The following is a 17,379-nucleotide window of genomic DNA, read 5'->3' on the forward strand; positions in this document are numbered from 1 at the left end:
CTACTTGATTAGACCGGGGTTCGAGCCCGTGACCACCAAATACGGCGGATGCGTAAAGGTCAGAAATTACCACCGCATATTCCCAGAGCAATATGGCCTTAGTTGCTAATGCTCCTAAAAACCAAATAACAACAACAGCAGTGTTTCCCAAACTGCTCCACGGATCCCAGGGGATCCGTGGATAACTTCTGTAATGGCTACTTTGAATTTTACTTATTTTTTTTTTTAAACCATCTAAATATCATTGCAGACTGGACGTCGCATCCGACTTGAGAATTCAGTTGTCTACAATCACTCCTAACCTTTAAAGGACTTTGAGATGTAAAAACAAAACCATTCTTCACACTGGTAGCCTGAGGTACGATTGATTTGTATACTCAAATAGTGACAGCTATGCTCGAAATAGAAATTCTTATTTATTTTCGTTAACAAAGTTATTTTTCTTAAAATATAAAATCTGGAGTTCTTTTCTAAATCATTATCAGTTTACTTATATTTTCTCTCTTATGTTTCCCAGTGTGATTAATTGAATTTTCTCTGCCTCTTCAGTTGCACTGCTCAAAGAAACTTGTTTTCAAGTTTGTTTAGCCAGTTCAAATTGAAGAGGCAGAGAAAATTCTGTTAACAACCCCTTTGAGCAGTCCTTATGTTTCAACTTCTGTTATACGAAATTGAAACGTAGACGAATGGAAACAAGCAAATCGATTCTAACGAAAGAATCGGTAAGAAATTCCAGACAATGCTTTGGATACTGCAGCATCCTCGTTAGCCAAAGCATTGGCTAGTTTCTCTATAGAATCAGAATTTTTGTCATAACGCAGTAAACATGTTAAACACTTAACCTTGTCAAAATAAGCTCTGGTGAAAGAGGAAGGCCAGGTTGCGTATGTCTGTAAATAGACAAAGCTTTTAAGAACTTTTATTATTTATACAGGAAATAACTAATTCCGCCAAAAATTTTCCTTTTTGACTTACAGGCTCACAGAAACAGTTATGTTTCTGTGAGCCTATAAGTCATGTGCTAAGCAAGTAATGAGGATTATTTGGATAAAATATAAATAAATAAAGCCTATAATGCTGAAGCTGCTTTTATCATATAAAAACAGAAATATTTTCGCTGTGGTTCGATTCTCGGTCTGGCCATAGTAAGTCTTGCAACTGTATAGCGTGTCAAGTTTTTCCGAACCTATAAGCAAGAAAACGCAGATGAGAAGATTCTGCGTCATATCTCCCAAATTTCAAATGCTCAGCATAACAAACAAGGGTTTGCTGTTTAATTGACTGACACCCAGATGCATTTTTCTTTAATATCTTGAATTTTTGGATGCTGCAGCATCCTCGTGAATATAAATGAATATTACACACACACACACACACACACACACACACACACGTCTATTGTAAAAATACGTACCAAGACAAATCTGTGGAAAACGCATAGGTGAAGTATGTTACATTATACACAAATAATAATATACGAAAACATGGGTGACTTCTTCCAGGGTTAAACACTCAAATTTGAAAGGAAAAATTACGATAAAAGGGTTCTGTTTCTGTAATGATCAATATGCACTATGGCAATAAGAATTTGTTCTATAACAAATATAATTTAGGATTATATAAAATATAATGGAAATTTCGAATTTATATAATGTGTAGTACACATTGATCATCGTTGACTCAACTAAAAACGAAGGATATAAATTTAAAAAGTAAAGCATGTGGTAAAAGCTGACTTACCAGATCCAAAACCACGTGGGGACCTTTACTGTAGCAAAAAAGAAATGGAGTTGTGTATATGTGGCCTTCTAAAGAGAATTTGAAAGTGGCGATTCTGTGTGTTGGTGAAAAGACTGTTGATTATGCAGGAAATTAGTCAATAAGTTGTATATTAAGTTCAGGCATAATGAAACTAGGCGATAGCGAGGTATTGTAAAGTATTGTAAACTGATGGAGTAGGAATAACAATACCTGAACTCGACGAAGGCGAATTTATAGTAGTATGCTTAGTAGTTTCTCCTTCATCTTCAGATTGCCCTAATAATTTCGGAGAAATAAGAGTGAAGAGTATAGGATAGCTGAAAGTCTGTTAGATATACGGTAGAGTTCGGGCAAGCCCGTTCCTATAGTAGGACCCTAAGCTGAATTTGCAAGTCATTATTTGTTAACTTCAGTGGGGTGTTGTGTGTGTGTGTGTGTGATTAGTGTATTGTATATCTTAGTGCACTTACATCATTTATACACAGCCAATTATAGATTAGCAAATTTGCAATAGCGGCATCGTTTAAGTTACATCTCATTGTGTATTCTATATACATTACATTAAATACGTATATACAGTGGCGGACAAAAAAAATTGCACCACCTTAAAGTAACATTTTTGTAGTGAAACATAAGATTGTTTGATTAGTCATTTTGTTTTTCGCAGGTGGCACCTTACCCTGAACACTAAATACCATGTCGCAAAGCAAAGGTATTGCGTCAGATAACTATTCTATTGCATCAGACAGTAATTGCAAGGTATTGCATCAACCGTTTCTATAAATATGGCGTTGGAAGGAGGTGTAAGCAGGGCTCTATATGTTCAGTTGACACCAAGAAAAAAGTGTAGCTGCTGCTCTGTCCCAGGAAGTGCTTTCTATGCGTGCTGTCGCTGATAAAAAAAAAAAAAAGACTGTCAACAGTATCCCGAGTGCTGAAGTTAAAGCGTGAAACTGGTGATTGAAGAGAAGACCTGGATCAGGCCGTAAGAGTGACTACGCCTTCCCAAGATCGATATTTGAAACGATTATGCCTTCGTAATCGCCATGCTAGTGCTCCTGATCTGAAACTGGACTTTCAGATGGCCTCTGGTGTTGAAACAAGTTCACGAACTATCTAGAGACGGCTTTTGTTGACTCAACAAATGAGGAAGAAACTACTTGCTTGGGCTAAAAGGCATGTTTCATGGACAAAAGTGCAATGGGACATATCTTTTCTGACGAATCCAAATTCAACCTACATGGACATCTGTATATGTAAAGGGCGGCACCTGGAACATTTTTGTTCAGCTTCGCCTCGTGTCTCTGAAGAACAGTATTAACTGTAAAGGGCCAGAAATGTGTTGGTGTAGGTTTGTATGTATTGTGTGTGTTGTGTTTTTCTGTTCTGGCCGCTTGGCTACCAGATGATGATTCTAGGTACTCGTCTACACCACGGGAAGGTGGGCCAGTTTGTATCACGTACCGTCTCAAAAGACTGACCCACCTGATGTTGCCAGCAGGTGGGACAGAATCCTCTGTGGGCCCAGTCCAGAGGACAATAGCAAAAAAAAAAAAAAAAAAAACACCCGTGGTGCAAGTTTTGAGAGGAAAAAAAGAGGAACAAAAAAAAGGCGAGGAAAGGGAAAACTAAAATAGAATAATAATATGCCTGAAAAGGTCAATAGGTTGATCTTTGAATGGTTCTTGAGGTTATTTTGCTACTGCATTAGTTGTAAGCGTATCTTTCCTTCGCAAAGACAGCAGCTGCAAAAGCCTGGAATGCAGACATGTGATGTGGGGTGAGATCAAGTTGGTCGACTTGATTTATGCTGAAGGATGGGACTTCATTTCGCAGCTCATTCCTAATGTCTTCAAAGCAGGCACATTCGTGGAGATGTTGCCAGTTTGTTTTTGCTCCACCGAAAGAGATCGGTATTTAACAGGCCTGGCTGGTGGAGTTTTTCGTTAAGGGATCCATGCCCAGTAATAAGATACGATGTTTCCAGACTAATTGTAAACCATGGACTAACCTTCTTCGACATCCGGTAGGAAACTTCTGATTACAGTGCCAACAGTTGAATTGTTCCACCTTGTTTGCCAGACATTTATTAGCTCGCTAAAGCATAGAGCTAGGCTTTCCTTTTTTAGCCTGAAGCATAATCCCCTAAATATTACATAAAGGTATAATGGCAAAGTCGCTGCAATAACCTGGATTGCCGCAATGGACACTGTTCGGAAGATGCGATGTGTTGCTAGTGGCATTGCCCTCTGGACTGAATTGTTTTTGCTTCATTTTTACAGTTACCACTCTGTGGAACCAAGCTCCTGCCCTTAATGAGACTATGGGAAGGAATACCACTTTATAGTAGAGGATCAAGGTCCGCCTGGACAGGACCCATTCATTTCTTGAAATTCTAATGGAGGCTGTCAACTTCCTGGTTTTTTTTTTCACGGTGTTGTAGGTGAGGTAGGAATAATAGCCTGTGGTCTATGATCACGCCCAAGACCCTGCACAACCAGGGGAGCTGGATACCATTAATTTTGACCTGGGGGCCCTTCTTGTGTTAAGTTTTGGTTTTGAAAATCATCTTTGTTCTGGTGGGATTAATCTGCTTTGTTGGTTGCCACCCAGGAGGTGAGGCTATCAAGGACTTTCTGCGCTCTCAGTTCAAGGACAGTTCTTGAATGAACTGAGATGGGCAGTCAAATCATCGGCAAATGCAATGACTTTATGTTTAAATGATTTGTGTAGCCAGTTTTGAAGCACCATATTCCAGACCAGGAGTCCCAGAATAGACCCCTGTGGACACCCCGGTAAATAGGCCTGTGTATCTGTTGGTATTTAGATTTTACGATGATCGATCGCTCTGAAAAGTAGCTTCGGATTAGCCAATAGATTGTGAGGGCATTCTGCCGATCTGAGGCGTTCCAGGGCGCTTTCCCACCACATGTTGTCAAGTCCCCACCCAAAATCAATGAACAAGGCCATTTCGTACTTGTAACTGGACATCTCCAGATGCAGGACCAGGTCTGAGAGGAGCTCCTCGCAAGACCTACCTGGGGTAAAGAGATCAGATTCCGAGAAAGAAACAGATTTGTAATGCGCAGAGCTATTAACTTTTCTAGGATTTTTCCCAAGTTGGCCAGAAGTGCTATGGGTCTGAAGGATCTCGGCTTTGTAATTAGTTTATTGGGCTTGGCGATGAGACTGAGTGGTGCAGTCCTCCAGATTTGTGGGAAACAAGAGAGAGAGAGAGAGAGAGACATTTGTTATATAAGAGTAGCAGGATCTCTGGTTTAATTTTATGTAGTGTAATGATGAAAGCATATTCCACCATGTCTAGTCCTGGGCATTTTTTGATGTTAATCTTCAAAACAGGAACTTGAAGGCCCCCCAGGTCTTCAAGTTCCTGTTTTGTGAATGGGTCAGTTTGCACTGAAGTTTGGTATTTTTAATTGCCTCTTCTGATTGTACTGTGTTCTGGAGGGTCTTCCAGGGGGGTTATCACCAGGAAAGAGTTTGTTGAGAATGGCGTTGATTGAGTCAGCCCAGTTAGAGGTTTCCTGCTGACCAGATTTGATGGTTCCAAAGATCTCAGTTGAGAGAGAGCCTTCTCTAACTTGTATAGTAATCCCCATGGATTTGTATTACCTGATTCATTTACAAAGTTGGATCAGGTCTCTTTCTTTCTTATTGCTATTTCCCTGGTATATGTATTTTTTTATTTATGTAGTCTCTATAGAGCCAGGTGACATCAGGAGCTGGCCAATCTCTTGTGGGTCTGATTGGTTTCGCGCTCTGTGGACATCTCTCCTTAGATTGGTCAGTTCCGTTGTCCACCAAGCACAGGGTCTGGTGCAAACTCTTACTTGCCGACATGTAGGATGCCTTTGTTATGGCGATTTGGATGGTATCTGCCAGTTTTTTTTTTTTTTTTTTCAGGCGAAAACTCAGATGGGAAGAGTGATTCCGGAAAGTCCTGTTTAATGGATTCTTCAAATATTGCCCAGTCTACCTTTTTTTTTTTTATAGAGAATCGGACAAAGCCAGGCTGTTGTTCATGGGGAGGGACTGGCAGTTGGTTATTAGTAATGTGGAAATATAACCCTGTGGCCACTAAGCGTCCAGTCTGGGATGGTTGTCCAGTTCTGTATGTATGTGTTTGGAGATAATTGGTAGTAATGGTTACATCAATATTTAACTGTCCAATTGAACTGCAATATGTAGATAGTTGGTTTGGTAGATTCTGAATGGTTAGGTTCCTGGTGAGGATAAGATCTTCCAGCAGCAGTCCTCGGGGATCAGGAACTTTGCCGTGCCAGAAATGGGACTTCATATTAACTAGTCTAATGTATGGTCAAGGTAAAGGGATTCCTCGAACTGTCCAGAGGGTGGACAGTAGAGGGATATTAAGTAAAGGACATTGAGTGGTGCCTGATTTGTATGAAGGTTCCAAAACCTCGTTCAGAGCCAATGAACCACCAGAACATCCAGTTTCTCGTTTAGAACAATTATACATGTGTGTATTGGTTGGCTGTATGATTGTTGCTTTGGTTGAGTACCCTGTGATTTTATTGGTATTGCTAGCGGGGATTTCGGTTGAATATGGCTCCTGAATTGCAGTAATATCAATCTTATCTTCGGCTGCTTTTCGGATTTCATCCGTAACCACACGTGATCGTTGTCCATTAATTTGCATGACCCTAAATGTTTGGTATATTCTGTTTAGTTAGTTGGTTGATTGAGCTGACCGGAGTTTGATGGTCAGCCGTCCGCGGTCCTAAGTCGTGCCAGCTGTAGTGTTTTTTGGTATACCGGGCAGGCTGCATCTCATAACAGAATGATTATGGTCGCGTCGTTTTCTTTTGCATTTAATGCGCTGGACTGCTCATCCTTGCTTGGGCATTTGGCATGCAAGTGACTGCTTCGGGCACAGTGACCATATGTTGATGTGTGGGTGCAATGCATTGAAGTATGTCCAAACCCCAAGCAAAGGAAACATTGTCACCACAGTGAAGGGCCTAAATTTATAGGAGCTGCACCCAAGGAAAAATCCTGTCAATTTTCTGGCTCCAGAACGGGTTTGATGGCAGTGTGATGACTTGGTGCGTTACTGATCGCTGTTTAGCTTTGGTATTAAACCTAACTGATTTCACAACCTGCATGGCTCGGATGGGAAGCAATATGTCAAGACGAAAATCGGAGACATACCATCCTGACTGCATAACAGACTGTCAAGTTCCCCGCCGGTCAGATGGTCTGGGGATGCATAACAAGCAAAGGGGTGGGGCCAATTAAGTTTCAGAAACCTACACTGCTATCATGGAGGAGTGCCTAAAACCCGTTATTGGGGATCGCCACACAGACGTCCAAAACTGCATTTTTGAACAGCACCAGCACTACTAAAGCAACCACTAAAAATAACGCCCGATGGTTCTCCCTCAGCTTCGAATCTTCCTTCTCATTACCGGACAGTTCTCTAAATGACAAACTGCATATACTGGGACTCATCGACACTCCCTACTGCTTTTGCGGACAAAGTGAAAGTTGGAAACACTTGCTTCTGGAGTGTGTATATTACAACGACATCAGAAATAGTCTCCAGAATAAGATCCAGGACTTCCCACCAGCAGATCTGCATCAACTGATATGTACCCAGAACAACCTCGAAGTCTTCCAGACCTTTGCAGCTGAGGTATTTGCCTGGAGGAGGACACTGATCGCCAATCACCGACGTGGAAATGCCGATCATTAACAATTCCACTGCCAACTGAAAGTCACTCCTTCTACTGACTTTCTTTTTTTTTTTTTTCTCTCTCTCCTAACCTCCGTTCTGAACTGTTTCCGGGCACTACCCTAGAACTAGGAGCAGCCTTGGCTCACCTTTTCTTTCTCACTCTGTGCAGGATAGATAACCACTCTCCCACTTTTTTTTTTCTTATTCTCTCTCTGCTGGCACCCCGACTTAAATCTTCCTCTTCACTGTGGGATTAAAATTATTTATGTATTCTGTAATTATTTTTTTTCATTTACTTAGCTTCATTTTTTTATCACAGGGAATTTATTTATTTTATTTTTATTATTATTTTTATTTAATATATTTTCTTTTTCACCACGGGGAATTATTTATTTATTTATTTTTTTTTAGTTATTATTTTTTTTTTCACCACGGGAAATATTTTATTTTTAGTTTATTTATTTACTTTATTTTTTTCCCTCTTTGGAGTGGGCCCTCAGAAATCAGGCCCAACTTTTGGCAACATCAGGTGGTTCAGAGTCTCGTATCGAGACAGTACGTGCTCCATTCGGACTGGCCCACCTTCCCGTGGTGTGGACGAGTACCCAGAATCATCTGTCCAGGTGACTGATGCTTCTGGGTAGCCAAGAGGCCAGAACAGAACACACTCATAATACACACAAACCTACGTCACACACATATCTGGCCCGTTTGTAGTGATACTGTTCTTCAGAGATACGAGGCGGAGATGAACTCACGTTCTAGGAGCCGCCCTTTACAAAAACACATGTCCACATTTTCAACAGCACCTTTCTTAGCACCTTGCCACACAGCAAAATTGGTAGGTTTTTAGGCTAGTTAGATTTAATGAGCCTTGTCTTGTCTCACAAGGCTTAAAACATACTTACACCAATGTTTTCCCTCGTTTTTCTCCCTTAAGGTGCAGTCATACCTCAAATGCTGCCATTAGTGTTGGACTGGCCCAAGCAACAGTCTAGATTTGAACCCTATTGAAAATTGCTGGCACATAATGTTGTCGAAAATTGCTCGCAAGAATCCAACAAGTAAGGGTTCAGTTGTAGGAGAGCATTGTAAGGGTGTGGTACGACGAAATTGGGCAACCGTATATCCAGAATTTGATCAACTCTATGCCAGATCGTTGCAAGGCTGTAATTTCAGCTCGAGGAGGAACAACAATATATTGAGGACTTATTTTGATGATTTACAGTACATAATACTATTACGTTAACTTGTCATTTCAGTGTATACACGTAAATGCAATAAAATGTATGTTTGGTTGTCGTGATTGTCATTTGCACGATTTCTCATATTTCCATCAATTACGCATTTTACCCTTTGGGAAGATATTTATGGGAATTAGGTATATCAGGTTGAGTCTTTATTAAATTTCACTCATAATAATATTTATCCCATCTAACAAATGCATTTCGAACATTTCTGCAACCCACAATGCCGCGCAAAACATTTGCAGATTCACAAGTGATTTTTTTTTTTTTTTTGTCCGCCACTGTACGTATGAAATACATACAGGAACTTTTCACTCATATCGGTATGTGGAAGTGTGTTTACTGAACAGTTTACATGTTGTGCAAACTGAAAAACACAGAATAACTTACAGGAAAAACCTTATTTTCTCTGCTTGAGGTCAACTTACTACAAAATCCAGTTGAAGGGGCTTAGTGAAGACGCGTCTTATTTTAGCAGTTAAGCGTAGACGTTGTTTAGTCTACGCAAAGCGTGGGATGGAAAGCCAGTGCATTGTTTCAATGTTTGTCGGCAGTTAACGTTCATCAGCGTTCGTTAGTAAAGCAATTTAAATTTCTGAATCTTTCCAAATTATTATTTTTCATCTCGCGCTTAGCGTCAAACTGTCCTAAATTAAGTGCTCACCAGAACTTCGACGTGCAAATCTGTCGTGTATATCCACTTGGTGTTTGCTTTTATGTAACTTAACGCTCCATTGAAGATCAATCGGTCACTTTAATATGATTCGCCTATCGCGAACTTGCACGGACTCATGATGGGAAAATTAGACTGATATTTCTTAGTAGTCCTGGCAGTAAGTCAAGGAATAAATCACGCGTCAAAACGATTGAACGGCGAATCATGTCAAAGTAGCCAGCGAACCACTATTGGAAAAGCAGTTTACCGACAGTGCTGTGAGAAAATTAAGTTACATATAAGCAAAAATGCCTGCGTAGCAGGTTGTGTTTCTAGTGAGGGTGTTTTCCGTTTCTGGAAAAACCGGCTTTTGTTGATCGAGCCATAAACCTTCCCAGTTGTTTCTTCATTGACACAAACAAGAGGCAATCGAGGGGCAGTGGTCCGGACTGTTGTACAGCTGGTGGCCGAGAACTTCCCCAACCGAATAAATAAAAAAAAGCTCTGACTTTGTATTGCGTTGTTGTGCTGAATAATCATCCAAGGGACAGAAGTTAAAGTCGAATTCGTCTCTTCCCGCAGTCTCCATAACTCCTAGCTGTGTAGATTTGCGTTAATTGTCGTTCCATGTGTCATGAACTACTCCTGCACTGTCTTCAGACGCTGATGCCATGACCTTTCCGGCCAGTGCACACATTTCGGTGAATGCGTCTGAAATTTCCTGTGTTTCGTTGCGGATATGAAGTGTGGTGGACTCGTTTCTAAACCTGTTGCTATGCGTTCCATAAACCAGTGAAAAGCAAGCCATAAAATAAACGATTAAATTAGCATAAGATCTCTTACAACATCCACTAGCAATAGTGCCACGAATTAAATTAAGATCTGTATGATACAAAGTTACAGCAAAGGGATCGCGTTTTGATCACCCCCTTGTATATTATAAAAATATTTGACGAAATGGAGCTTATTTGATCACTGCACGTCCATTTTATCTGTCCATCACATATTTACCTTGATATCCATTACTATGGTATAATAATGGATATCAACATGATTTGAGGAGCAAACTTCACTCTGTAGTTTCCATATTTGCTAATGCTGCATTCCTTCAAATCTGTAGGTTGTTTTCAGAAAAGCTACTATAAGATAGACTTTATGCTGAATATACTTTAGCAGTCAAGAGATGTCCGTTGCTACGGCATCAGTCTGAAAGAGTTAACTTCCTCACTTTTCATGAATTTCATTGGTAGCGTTCTTAGTTAAAGCCCTCTATACTTGATATAAGTGTAGTCACAATTTGTTTTAAGAACAGAAAAAAACTTTGGAATTAATTGTTGGGAACTTTTGCGGGAATTGTGAAAGAAAATTTTTCCCAATATAGCTTGCCGTAGTCGAATTAACTAACGGAGAAAGTGAGTCTTTGCTATAATGTCATATGTGGCCTTAGGCATTCAAGATACCCTGCTAATTGAGGGTGGGGCTTAGGGAAAGTTAGTGACATGTACTAAAATTCTTGAACTACTTCGTTCAGTTGTACGCCAGCTTCGAAAGCAGTAATAATACAGAAACAGCTGGGAGATTCCTATAATACTGATGCAGTGGGAGTTGGAACTGGCTTGATGATGGAATCACTGGGAAAATACCGAATTGTTCAGAAAATGATGGAAGTAATCAAAATTCGTTTGGAAAACTACTGGGATGTAATACAAATAAATCTGAAGTATTAGTTAAATCAAAGAATCTCACCGTAATACTGCTATCAGAAACGTGGTGCCATTAGACTTGGGATTCCTCTGATCCTGTCGCCATCCCCGAATTTAAAGGAATATTTATCAGATTGTTTTTGTCATTTCTTAACATGTTTATTATGGTAAGCACAATGTGCACAGAAAGGATAGACATGGAAGGATGGGATGTTATATATGTGACCAGCAAGCTCATGGATTCAAGAAGTCTGTATCCATAGGATGAAGGACATCAGAATAGTATTTAATAAGTCTGGTGTTATACAGGGTATTTCAAAAATGGTCAATAGTTTAAAGGTAAAAAGTACAAGGTCAAGGTGTGTTTGTTTCAATTGCTGTCTTCAGGGTTTCCCTTATATGCTGCTGTAGCATCTGAAAAGGTGAAGGCCAGCAAGTGTAGGTGTCTTGTGTTGAGTGCCGGCACTGGCGACTTTGCAGGCAGGGGACACCTGGTTCCCTGCTCCCTGACTCCCAGCCTTGGCCACGAGGAGGCGCGCCAGCGTCCACTCTCTAGCTGAGACTTACTGGGGCTATCAGGCAAGCCTGGGAGACCCAAGGGAAAGGAAGTGGGGATAAAAATTGAAGTATGGGGATTGGAAGGGATGGGGAGTTGGATAGAAGATAAGGGAAGAAATAGACCTCCCATGAAACAGAAGAGAGAAGTTTACAATAGTGTATAGAGTGAAAAAAAAAATAGATATATTATAATAAAAAAATTAAAAAAAATAATAAAAAGTACCTAATATACAATGTTTACTATTAGCTAAGTGAGTACGATCACCATTCCTGGGGTACTTAATCAGAAAACCAAAACTATAAATAGCACTTCAATACATTAATTAACACCATTTCAAAAGTATTACAAAAATATTAGGCCACAGCAACCAGACACTTGTCCAGTCATTGTACAGGACTCAACCACTTTGCCTCAACTTTTTTTTTTCTGGTGCTATGATTATATGATCCGACACTACCAGATTTCAGCATTAAACTCAGAAGGCAACAAGGCGTTATCCATGTACAAACATAGGTAGCACCCTGTCAGCGTTTTACAATTCAATATCATATTTACAACATGCATAGCCAACTTTTCCTCTGTACACAAAATCGCTATTAATATTGTGATAGTCTTTACAAGTCACATTTTTGACAGAAACTACACTCTGCTCAAGAACCACTATCACAACCAACAGACAACCTCTCTGTTAATTCTACTAAATCCAATTTTATATTTATAGCAAATAATCTACAAAGCACATCATTACCATCGTGGAACCAACATTTACTTAAGAAAAGAAAACTAAGGACTTTTTACAGAAAACATTTAATGGACAAAAAAGCATAATAGTTCTTGTCCTTGAACACAAACTCTGGATTACTTAGCATCGCTCTTTATAGATCAACTCCAATTAGTCTCTTCCTACGTGCAAACAATTTATCTGCAAAATTACAAAAAGCTAGGAAATTTTCTTTATCATTGACAAAACATGGTAGGTCATCTTCATTGTACACTTCTGTAAGAAGCTGTAGATTATTTCTTAAGTCTGTGTAGAGATAGCAGTTAAATATTAAATGCTCCATGGTCTCAGGAGCACCACACTTACATAATGGAGAGGCAGCCAACCCCAGAGTGAACAATTTGGAGTTCAAGCTGCCATGCCCTGCTAGAAGAAAAGATGCATTCAGAAATGGGAAAAACCAGGCCAACCGTTGCTTGGTAAATTCTAAAGGTAACTAAAAGTAACTCTACCAACTTCTGCATTGGACCAAGTTAATTGCCAACTATTAACAAACTCTTCTAATTCTACAATCATCATCCTTAGTTGGTATGTCTAAATTAATTGAATCGTTTCTCACCCTTGCAGGCAGAGCTTTCCGAAGATAATATTGTAAGTGGTGGTACATAACTTCATATTGAATAGGAAGTTTTCCACTCAATACTTCGAGTGCCATTGTCGACACTGTTCTGCAATTTCTTGTGATTGCAAGAAGAAACGTTGAGCTTGATGCTCGCTGTGCATGGGGTTATCGTGTTAACAACTGTTTAGCAGACTAAACAGTTGTTAACACGATAACTCCATGCACCTGCAGCATAACAAATTATTGGTATAAAAATACACTCGTAGTATAACTTAGTTGCTGGTTTAATTCCCGAGACATTTTTAGTTATTTTAATGATTTTGCCAGTTAAGACTTTTGTTCAGCCATTTTTTCGTGGGCTACAAAACTAAATCTATCGTCCATCGTTATTCCAAGATATTTATACGTTCTTACAATTTTAATGGATTGATTAATTTTTACAATGGGGGGGGGGTCTATTCAGGTTCAAATAACCTTTCATAAGCATTTGTTTAATTTTGTCAATAGAAATCTGTAGTTTGTGCACACTACACCAACCATCAACGTCTCCCAATATTTCGTTCGCGCGTTCTTCAAGTTCCCTACGAGACTCCAAAAACCAATACGGTCAAGTCGTCTGCATATGCCGCCTTAAAAATTTTGTCGCGTTGTACCCCGAGCCACCCATCAAGAACCACATTCCAGCAGACCGGTCATAGGACTGATCCCTGAGGGCAACCACGAGTAAGCGAACAGACACCTCAATACACCACTAGGCTACGACCATGGAAATAATCAGAAACTAGACGATAAAGGGGAGCAGACGCCTCAGCCTCCCTGAACCTTGCCAGAACACTTTGCCACCATAAGGTGTCAAAGGCCCTTTAAGTCCACAAAGAGGCCGAGGGCATACTTGGAATCCACATTTGAGACCGAATCCATTACATACTTTATAGCATAAACAGTTGAACAGCCTTTTGTAAAGTCTAATTGAGTGTTTACTTGTAAATTTTTAGCCTTATAATATTTCATAAATCTAGTTACAATAACTTTTTTTTTTTTTTTTTTTTTTTAAACCTTGCCTAGCACTGGCAGTAATGCAATAGGTGGAAGGAACATTGAGAGGTTTGTTAGGACTTTTAACCAGAATTTTAAGATTGGCTTGCTTCCAGGGAGTTGTAAAACTCCTATCAGCCAAACAGGAATTAAGAAGATTAACAATTAGTTGTGGTTTGATTGTCCAGATTCTTTTTAATATTGCAACTTCAAGTAAATCTAAGCCTGGGCATTTATTATCCTTCAAAGAATCAATAGCTGTGCCAATTTCAAGATTAGTAAACGGGTCCTCATCAGTTAATACAGAATACATCAAGTGCGCCATCCTTAAATTTGTTTGTTCCGTACTCTCTGGTACACAAATATCTTGGCAAATAATGCCATCCAATATTGCAATCATCGACTCTGTCTAAGAAAGACTCTTGCCCATCAGCCAAGATAGACGAAACGATCTCACCAGGGTACAACTTCTCTGCTACAATTTTGTAAGCAAGTCCCCACGGTTCATCCAGTTGTTCCCAAGAATTCTTCTTTTCTCTATAAATTTGATTAAAGTAAGTCCGCCTGGCCAACTTGTAAAGGTCACCCAGACGGTCCACCTCAACCCTTGCCCTATTATTTCTCTTGGCACGCTGGTAGTTAACGCCGTTCAGTTTTTCAATTCATTTCTCAGATTTGTGAGATTCTGAGACCACAAGGGCACATGATTCTGCTTTTTTTTTCTTTGTGAGAGGCATCACAGACCAACCTTATTAGGTCATTTACGGCTTCCACCTGCTCCATTGCCGGCAGTTGCCCAATTCTCTCGATGTTATCAGCCGTGGCTTCTATGCACAGCCTGTGTTCTCAAGTTTCCCAGCTTGCACCCTGAGTCCTGTACCTTGGAAAATTGTATGAGTTCCTTCTTGCCGTACAGCCTGAATCCATAACTTCAAACGTTATAGGGTTATGGTCACTTGCTGACCATGCAGTTCTAACTTGCCAGTTACGTTTGGTCCAAATGTAGAGTTGCATACCGTGATATCTACGAAGGATTGACCAGATGCTGAGACAAAAGTAGAGGGGGTGCCTTATAGTGTTCCAAAGATGAAAGTTCTTAGTTTGGATTAACTCCTCTAATAACTCTCCTTTTTGATCTGTAAAGTCACTGTTCCATAATGTAGGTGCAGCATTTGCATCCATACACATAATAACTCTTCTACCTGCCAATCTGTGGAGAATATCCTCTACGTAATTTAGGTAAGGCTCGATCTGTTGATGTTGTTGAGAGCATTGAAAATACAATGAAACAAAATACACCTGCCCAAACGTTACCCTCCAGACAGGCACAGGCAGAATGTGTGGAGCACAAGCTTGTTATCTTTGTGACAATTATGCCTGGATCAACTATAACCAGGGCTCCCCAAACCCTGGCCACAGCGTTCCTGCCACTTCCAGTAGTTTCAGTATTAGATTATACAATTTTTATTGATAATGGTAATTCCTTTACAACTCCATTATATGAATACACTTCCTGAAGGGCTAAGATTTGGATATCGTGGTCAGAGATTATTCTAGTTAAGTCATTAGAGACTGCGATCGATCTTTGACTGTTCAATTGCAAAACTTTAATTTGTTCATTAGTGTTATGATTTATATTGCGATTAAATGTAATTAGTACGAGACTTGGTCACCTCTTGCGCGCGTATATACTCAGGACAGCCGTTGTCACGATAGGAATGATCTGCTTTCTTCTTGCGCATTTTACAGTTGGGACAAGTTGCAGGAGAAGCAGTGTCAGGACAAGACTCAATCTGGTGCCACTGATTGCCACAGTGCCCACAAGTATGTTCAGGTTAATAGCAATTACATGCAGAGTGCCCGTAACCGGGGCATTTAAAGCATCGTGATGCTATAATAAAATCCTTTACTCCATGTGATGCCCATCCAATATATACACGATTACCAGTATTTAATAGAATCTTCCTAATGTTGGCAGGGGTTTCAATGACCCAGTGAAAGTTATTCTTCATTTTAAATCTAACCTTGACACATTTTTTGAATTCGTCACCAGTTATACTGTAATCGGCAAGGTTTTTATCGTATAAATCAAGAAGATCATTATCAGTGATCTCTTTATTAAAGTCAATTATTATTAAGAGTGGGATTCAATTTCTTAGGAAGATCCACATTTTAAATTGTGATCCTTAAACTTACTACACTGCTTTAGTTTCTCAAGATCATTATTAGAGGCAGCCTCAATTACAATACCTCTATCTCTAACCTTTCTTATTGATTTTATCCTAATGCTCTTCAATTCTGATTTAAACTCCATTGTCACCATTTGTTTTATCTCGTCACTTGTTTTGAGTTCACTTTTGTCATCAGCACGCACTAATACCGCGTGTCTGGTTTGTGTCCCGGAGGGGATCGCACTCACATTAACCTGTTTGCCTACACCATAAGCAGCTACACCAGCATAGCTAGCTGCTGAAAATTGAGCAGGCAATGTTTTACATGCAATTTCAGTTTTTAGCTTTCCATTCTCAATGGTAGTTCAAGTAACATGCGTTCCATGGAATTCTATACCTTGCCAACCTCGGCAATCACGAAAGGGGTTATAACCTTAGTCCCATTCTTAAGAAAGTAAAACTATTCTTCAGAGCAAAAACGTAATCAATAACAGCAGTCATCTAAATGGACTGTCTCATTATTCTGACCATTATCAGTTACTTTGGTCCTTTCTTGGACCAGTGCAAGTGGGGGAAAATGTTGCCCTAAAATATCAATAATATTGATAAAGGGTCTTGGGAATCCGCCAGTTCCGGAGCAACGGTCAAATCCCCTGGCATGGAAGATGAGCAATTTTAATCAGACGTAATTACTAAAGTTATTGAGATGTACAATGATTATACATAAGTTAGACAACTCTTAAACATCTTCAATAGACAATAATAAAAGTACGAACTAAAATAAGCAAAAGTCCCAGTGAACATCGGGCCGCAAATGAACCGTTTTCGAGATAATGCACATTTTCTGCTAAGATCCGCCACTGACTATGGGAGCACTAGTTTAGCAAAAAGCTGCGAATCCTTTAAGGGTGGTTTTATTAAATATAAGATAATACATTTTTAATTTTTGGTTTCAACACCTCAGGATTTTACAGGATGTTCTTTTTTAACACTCTTTCCTCAACATCAGATGTTATGCTTCTGCGCATACCTACTCGTACTCCATGTGCGAAGTGCCCATGTTCTCTAAGGCGTTGATGTACTCAATGTGCGCCTATTGTGCCACCTTCGGCGGCGAAATGCTTCTTGTTACAAACGTGCAGCCTCGAGTACACCGCCATTGGCTTTACCATACATGAAGTGCATG

This window comes from Mastigoproctus giganteus, chromosome 4 (assembly GCF_048544385.1).
Source record: "Mastigoproctus giganteus isolate SK-2022 chromosome 4, ASM4854438v1, whole genome shotgun sequence".
NCBI classification, from domain to species: Eukaryota; Metazoa; Arthropoda; class Arachnida; order Uropygi; family Thelyphonidae; genus Mastigoproctus; species Mastigoproctus giganteus.